This window comes from Pinus tabuliformis, chromosome 3_1 (assembly GCF_031772625.1).
Source record: "Pinus tabuliformis cultivar Carrire ecotype Pingquan chromosome 3_1, CPIR1, whole genome shotgun sequence".
In the NCBI taxonomy this organism is placed as follows: Eukaryota; Viridiplantae; Streptophyta; class Pinopsida; order Pinales; family Pinaceae; genus Pinus; species Pinus tabuliformis.
In genome coordinates this window covers 428,139,510-428,147,122 of record NC_142301.1, presented here as the reverse complement: position 1 = coordinate 428,147,122, position 7,613 = coordinate 428,139,510, and the positions used below count along the sequence as shown (strand labels likewise).

General features: G+C 39.8%; 2 pseudogenes; both read left to right on the top strand.

Annotated features, from left to right (window-relative positions):
* Positions 1-358: 358 nt before the first annotated feature.
* LOC149187570 (inorganic pyrophosphatase TTM2 pseudogene) lies at positions 359-2,368 on the top strand (annotated as a pseudogene).
* A 703-nt stretch (positions 2,369-3,071) lies between these two features.
* On the top strand, positions 3,072-3,618 carry LOC149187569 (PRA1 family protein F2 pseudogene; annotated as a pseudogene).
* Positions 3,619-7,613: the final 3,995 nt, after the last annotated feature.

Here is a 7,613-nt window from a genome sequence, read left to right as displayed (position 1 = left end):
ATATATGTATTAGTTTTGACTTAGGAAGATGTGAATCATGAACTTTAACCTTAGTTATATACATATTAGATATAAAGTTTTCAATTAATATAATTTTTTTTCTGAAAATATAAAATATACACATATAACTTAACAGATGTGTATAAACCACTGTTAGTTTCCAAGTCATCGTAAGCGATTTTAACTGTAACATAACCCAGGAACCGCTGTTTTTAAAGATGGGGAAAATAAATCAAAGACGATGACTTAAAATAAGGCAAACGTAATAAGTTACGTTAACAGAAGTTTCTTCGCTAAATAAACTTATTTATTGCCATCTATTTACCGTTCCGCCATCTAATAACTGATCGAAAATTGCGCCCCAATTTACTGCGAAAACTGTGAACGAAACAGGGACTCCGACCCGTCCAGTGATCGAATTCCCGTAAGGAATCATAATTCGCTCTTTCAATCGCATCGGGATTCGTGAGTTACAGGGTTAAAAAAGGGAAAACCCTCATAATCGGTGCCGAGGTTCGTTGAGTCTGATAAATTTTCCATTTTCCACTGATCCTATTTTCTCTTTCCCAAATCTCACCCCTGCCATATACACCATTCAGTATATATATACACTGTATATACATATTATTTGACATCGTCTCTATAATGGCGATGGATTCTTCGCCGCATATTTCAGTTCGTTCCAGCCATAGGAAGGGCGGAGGCCTCTTGAAGAACCAGGTTGAGCTTGTGAAGAGGAAGGACTGCGACAGATACGAAATTGCGATGATTCCTGATAGTCTGTCGTTTGAGAAGGGTTTCTATATTTTTATCAGGGCGTGCCAGCTCCTGACACAGAGGAATGGGGGGGTTATATTGGTGGGATTGGCCGGGCCTTCTGGTGCAGGGAAAACGGTCTTCTCTGAGAGGGTTTTGAATTTCATGCCGAACATCATCTCTATTTCCATGGATAATTACAACGATTCCAGCCGAGTAATCGACGGAAATTATGATGATCCCAGGTTAACAGACTATGATACTCTGCTTCAAAATATTCATGATTTAAAGGCTGGAAAATCTGTGAAGGTTCCTGTCTATGATTTTAAACTCAGCAAACGCACTGGGTACAGGGATATTGACATTGCATCATCTAGGATTGTGATTATTGAGGGTATCTATGCTTTGAGCGAACGGTTACGCCCTTTCTTGGATCTCCGGGTGTCTGTCACTGGAGGAGTTCACTTTGATCTTGTCAAGAGGGTTTTGAGGGATATAAATCGGTCTGGTCAGGCACCGGCGGACATCATTTATCAAATATCAGAGACAGTTTATCCTATGTATAAGGCCTACATTGAGCCTGATTTGCAGGCTGCCCATATTAAAATTGTGAACAAATTTAACCCTTTCTCTGGATTTCAAACACCGACTTACAGTTTAAAGTCTAGCCGTATTGCCACAGTAGACCAAATTAAAGAAGTATTGTGCAGAGATCATACAGAGAGAACTGAAGAAAGTTATGACATTTATCTATTGCCCCCTGGGGAAGATCCAGAGACTTGTCAGTCTTACTTGCGGATGAGGAATAGGGATGGAAAGTACAGTCTTATGTTTGAGGAATGGGTTGCTGATAATCCATTTATCATATCTCCAAATATTGCATTTGAAGTTAGTGTTCGTCTGCTTGGAGGCTTGATGGCTCTAGGGTACACAATAACAGCCATGTTGAAGAGAACAAGCCACATGTTTTTGGGTGATGAAGTAATTGTGAAAATTGATAAACTTGAACAATTGCAGAGGCAGTATATGCAGGTGCAAGGTAAAGACAGGGCTCGAGTTGCAGAGGTTGCCAGTAAATTGGGACTGGATGGTACTTTTGTACCTCACTCTTATATTGAACAGATTCAACTTGAAAAGCTCACAGCTGAAGTTATGCCATTGCCAGATGACTTGAAGTCGAAGCTAAGTGAGACACTTGATGAGCAAGAAGTTTTCAAGATACAGAGGAATTCTGCAAGGGACGCATCAGTATTGGACAATGGAAATACCAATAGAAATGATGACGGGACAGTGGATTCTCAACATGGATTTCAAGATCGGGGCTATTCTCGCCTGTCCAAACAAATAGAAGGCCTGAGTGAAAGGTTAGATGAACTCCTCTCTCATGTTTTAGAGATAGAAAGTAAGCTCTCTTGTTTTGGCCCTGGAAATTAAGTTTTCAGAAGTGAAGTGCTGCTGCCATTCTTCTACTATCAATATGGACGTGCAGAGAGGATTAACTAGTGCAAAGCTGTTGCCATTATAATTGATGTGAAGGATTCAGTTTCCCTTCATTATGTAACCCTGCCTTTTGGAAAACAAGAAAATGATCAAAATTTCTAGACGATTATATTGTTCCTGGCGGGGGCATTTGAAAAATTAATGAATTTCAAAATACTTTATTATATTGAATTATCAATTTATTTATTTTGAAATACCATTCCAATCTACTTGTTTTGAGATATCATTTATTTAGATAAATGAAATATTAAAAAAGTTAATTGAAATATTTTTTATCATTAAAAATATGAATGTGGAGCGAGGATTAACTAAGGCAAAGCGGTTGCCAGTAGAATTGATGTGACGGATTACCCTTTTTCCTCATGATGAAACTATGCTTATTTGAGAAAAACAAGAAAATGATCAAATTCTCTCGTTGATTATATTGCAAAGCCATTGCCATTAGAATTGATGTGACTGATTACCCTTTTCTCTCATGATATAACTATGCTTATTTGAGGGAAACAAGAGAATGATCAAATTCTCTAGATGATTATATTGTTCCAGGAGGGAAATTAAAAAAATTAATGAATTTCAAACATTTTATTAATATTGAGTTATCAATTTATTTATAAATAAAATTCTAATTTATTTATATTGAGATATAATATATTTAGATAAAATCAAATGTTTTGTTGATAGGTGTTTTTATTGCAATCTTGGTTGGATGAACTTATGTTGATTGATGGGAGCGTGAAGAGTTAGATTTAAAAAATAAGTTAATAATGAAGACGGGGTAGTCAAGTGATTCAACATGCTATGTAACAATACCCACAATGCCACAACATATGAGCTACTTTGAACACGTGAGGAAAACTGGGGAGGCAATCTATGCCCAACACAGGCCATGGAGGGATCACATCTCGTGCTCTGCATTTGGAAAGCCCAATTCATTTGCAAACGCTTTCGCTTGCATTAAGAGAAATCTGGGTTATTTTCGAGTCAATTATGCCTTGATTATCCTGGGCATCGTCTTTCTGTGTCTATTGTGGCATTTGATCTCCTTAATAGTACTCATCATCATGTTCATAGCATGGGGTTTCCTTTATTTCTTCAGAGACGAGCCCGTGGTGTTGTTCGGTCGGACCCTGAATGAGGGGGTGGTTATTGGGGTATTAAGAATCGTGACATTCGTGGCACTTATGTTGACGCATGCCACTATGGCGTTCTTGATTGGGCTTCTGATTGTTGTAGTGATTGTGGTCGTTCATGCTGCCTTTCGGCGTCTTGAGGATTTTTTCTTTTAATGAAGATGAGGTTGTTATTGGGGGGCTGTGACGAGTTGTGGAGGGTTCCGTTCCTATTTCAACATCTAGGGTATGATATAAAAGCCCATTAATTAAAAGGGTTGGTCAGGGCCTTACTGGATTGATCATGATCAGAACCTTATTAGATTGACCAACCCAGAAAAGGAGAACCCAGAACAATTGTAAGTTTACTCGTCGCCTACTTTAATAACATGATTTTGGTGCATTTTCTCATTATCTAATTGCAGGATTTAGTGGATTTTGTTCATGTGCTTTGCATTGACTAAGTGGATTGGTGGTCGCAAACATCCCGACTCCAATATATTTAATTTTGAAATATCCTTAGAATTTGTAATCAAATTAAACACATCAATTTCATCCAAAAATTTGACATCGATGTCGTTAGATAAAACTTCAATGAACATAGAAAACTTTGGCAAAATAGAAGTGATTGTGGCGGTGTCGGTGTTTTGGTGGACAGATCTGACTCGATCGTTCTCGTTAGTTACACTACAATGTCATCTTCAGCTTGAACGACTAATTAACTTTTCCACTTTAGGTTTTCTATATGTTTGTTTCTTATAGGAGATGTGCTTAACCATGTTTCCTTTTCTCACCTGTCGCCTCGATGTTGTTAAAATTGGCAACTAGGGTCAAACTCCATGTGGGTCATCTTATTAATGGAAGCTGATATTTTTCTTGGATCCCTCTCATCGAGAGGTGTAGGATTGATCTAAAGATCATCCGATTCTGATAAGTATTCATGGAGATATGAGTTTATTTGTGTTATGGGGCAATTCGTCAAGGTCGGCCAGCAACCAAATAAACCCTACTTGTGCTCAACGTTTTAGTATAAATAGAGGTGGACTTCAAGTCATTTCAACACACTTGGGATCTCTTCCTCTCTACTTGTCTTTGGGTTTTAGTAGGAGGAGAGATCCTAAGAGATAACGCTGCTCTAATCCAGAGGGCAGAAGCTGGAACTGTCAGGAAAAGTCGGAACTTCCCGGAATAGCCGAAATTGTTGGAACTGTCGGGAATTGTCGGAACTGCTGGAACTGCTGGGAAAAGTTGGAACTACCGGAACTGTCGGGAATTGTCGGAACTGCTGGAACTGCTGGGAAAAGTTGGAACTACCAGAACTGTCGGGAATTGTCGGAACTGCCGGAAAAGTCAGAACTGCCGGGAATAGCCAGAACTGCCGGGAATAGCCAGAACCACCAGAACAACCGAGAAAGCTGACGTAGAGGGAAAAAGCCAGAACTGTTGGGAACTACCAGAACTACCGGGAAAAGCCAGAAATGCTGGAACTGCCAGAGCTGCCCGTAATAGCCGAAATAACCGGAACTGCCGGAATTGCCGGAACTACTGGAACTGTCGAACAGTCGAGAAAGTTGACGCAGAGGGCATAAGCTGGAACTACCGGGAACATCCAGAATTGCCGGAACTGTCAGGAACAATTAGAATTGTCGGAATTGTCGAAATTGCTGGAACTACCGGAATTTCCGGGAACTGCCAGAACTACCGGGAATAGTGGGAACTGCTGGAACTGCCCGAACAGCTAGAGCATCTATCTCCAAAGGAGAGCAGCATGCAAGGGACAACTAACTAATGTTGGGATAGTTGTATGGTACTTAACAACAAATACACCAAGCATGCAATGTTATAGCTAGCATGCAAGGGATAGCTAGCATGCAACAACAAGCATTCTAAGGACAACAAGCATGCTAGGGACAACAAGCAAGCAAGATGCAACTAACACATAGGTTAGTATGGCAACATGGTGCAGCAATGGAACATAATGCAGTACAGTGATGGGTACAGTCATGATTAATGAGGCATGATGAGATGCAGCATAGTGATGATGGGTGCAGCATGGTGCAGCATGGTGAGGTGTAGCATGATGACAAAATGTAGCACAACGATAGGTGAAGGAGTCACCTTGGAGAATCAGTTGAAGCATCATGTCTTCAACTGATCTCATGTATCATCTTCTTAGAGATGATCTATGCTCTTATCTAGATAAGTCAAAGTGTTGACTTTTGTTGTAAAGGTACTATCTCTCTCTCTCTACTGAACTATTGAAGAACATATAAGAAGAATTGAACAAGGGTTTCCCCACATTGGGGTTTGTTGCTGGCTAGAACCACATCTTGTGTCCTCTTGTCTTGGCTTGTCTTCTACGATTTATGTTTATGTTCTATCTGCAATTTACTTTAATGCTGATGTGATTTCTAATCTAGAAAATATATTGAGCCAACTGTGAAAATTGAAATAAATTACTCTAAGCATAGAACATACCTAAAATTAACATGGTATCAGAGCTAAGGTGACGACAATGCCCAAGTAAGAGTGAAAGAGCAATCACTAAAGACAGTTGGGAGAGAAAAAAAGGATCAATGGATTCCTCATCCTTCTTCAAATTCACCAAGGGTGAATTCGAAGTAGAGAATATTATCAGAATGGCACAACAGAAGTTTCTGGTGGCCTACCCAAAGATCACTTCAATGGGAAGTCCAAATCTAAGGGTGGAAGGAAAGGCAGATAACTTGGTTGTAATAAGTTCGGCCATTATGCGAAGGAGTGTTTGAGGTAGGGACACATCACTTGATGATGATAACAATCATTCCAGGGACATCTTAAATGATAAGAGGAATGACAGGTAATGCAGGTCATCAAGGAAACGATCGACTCTTCAGAGAAAGCAAGGAACCCCAAGTATGAAGAATCAAATGTTGCTTCTGATAAGATAAAGAAGTGTTATCTTGTATTAGCCCTCTCCTTCAGATTCTTTGGGAATCTAGCTTATTTATCGTAGTTCTTCAAGGCACCTCATCGGATAGAAGGGTGCTCTCTCAAATTTGGTAGAGACAGAAACAATCGTGGGATTATACTTGGAGTCGATGCCACCTATCTTGGAAAGGGTGTAGGGAATATTACCCCTCAATTAAATGAGGGTAACTCTATTCATTTACAAGAATCTCTTTTATGTACCTAATCGCAAGAAGAACCTGGTGTCCATCGTGAAAATGGAAGTCAAAGGTTTCAGGGTGGCATTCATCGATGGAAAGGTATGTGTTAAAAAATATAATTTTCAAAGATGCTTTTTCTCATGGGTTCAGGGTTGGCAATTTGTATCAAGTTGCAGGATGGTCCATTGGGGATCATGTCAATGGACATATCGCATCTATAACACCAAAGGTCTACCTATGGGGCCCTACCCGATTTGAGTCAGATGGTGATAGGGATGCCTGAATTCAAGAAGAGCATGAAGGTACATGTCTGAGATGTATCGAAGGAAAATATTATAAGGGGACCATTCCCCTCATGCAGTAGGTCAACAGATTTGGAACAACTCGAGGAGTTTGAGATTCATGATTGGGAATCTCATGTATACAGGTGAAAGAAAGTGTAGTATGAGAGGAGTGATAGCTGTCTGATGAAGCTGAGATTCACTAGGAGTGAGACCGATCCAAACTATTACTCGAAGGTTGTGGATGATAGACCTCTCATGCCAACACCTTATGAGGACGATCTATTTTTGACAGGTGCAGACCCTCTCATTTGCAGAAGTAAGAAGGAGTTGGATTCTGGATGTGGAATGATAAACTACAAGCTTGTGAATACCTCGAGGATCTTAACTTTTAGAAGTTATATGGTAGTGATGTTGGACAAGATTTGGGAAATGCCTCTAAGTTTCATAAACTCATTCACGTTGATGTTCTTGGTGAACTTCTGTCTAGACATAAGTTTTGTAGTTAGCATGGTGAGCTCATATTTCATTGAGCCTCACTGGATTGGTGCCAAGAATCTTTTGAGATATTTTCGAGGCACAATCTCTCATGGATTGAGATACACTGTCGGAAATATGAAACTACATGATTATTCGAATGATGACTGCGCAGGCAGTGTGGAGGATCACTAGAGCACTTCTCAGTTTTGGTTCTCTTTGGATTTTTCTTTGATATCATGGATGATTAAGAAGAAGAAGTCGGTTGCTATAAGCACCGCCGAGACCGAATACATAGCTACGAGTATGATCTCATGTGAAGCTGCATGGTTGCAGAAGCT